Below are 612 nucleotides of genomic sequence, written 5' to 3'. Positions count from 1 at the left end.
TAGAACAGACTCGGTTTATATCACAATACCTACATTTAGAGTCGGTTATTCATTCAGTCTAATGAGAAACTGTGGAACAGACTCGGTTTATATCACAATACCTACATTTAGAGTCGGTTATTCATTCAGTCTAATGAGAAACTGTAGAACGGACTCGGTTTATATCACAATACCTACATTTAGAGTCGGTTATTCATTCAGTCTAATGAGAAACTGTGGAACAGACTCGGTTTATATCACAATACCTACATTTAGAGTCGGTTATTCTTTCAGTCTAATGAGAAACTGTGGAACAGACTCGGTTTATATCACAATACCTACATTTAGAGTCGGTTATTCATTCAGCCTAATGAGAAACTGTAGAACAGACTCGGTTTATATCACAATACCTACATTTAGAGTCAGTTATTCATTCAGTCTAATGAGAAACTGTAGAACGGACTCGGTTTATATCACAATACCTACATTTAGAGTCGGTTATTCATTCAGTCTAATGAGAAACTGTAGAACGGACTCGGTTTATATCACAATACCTACATTTAGAGTCGGTTATTCATTCAGTCTAATGAGAAACTGTAGAACGGACTCGGTTTATATCACAATACCTACATT

This window comes from Pygocentrus nattereri, chromosome 23 (assembly GCF_015220715.1).
Source record: "Pygocentrus nattereri isolate fPygNat1 chromosome 23, fPygNat1.pri, whole genome shotgun sequence".
In the NCBI taxonomy this organism is placed as follows: domain Eukaryota; kingdom Metazoa; phylum Chordata; class Actinopteri; order Characiformes; family Serrasalmidae; genus Pygocentrus; species Pygocentrus nattereri.
This window is presented reverse-complemented; position numbering follows the sequence as displayed.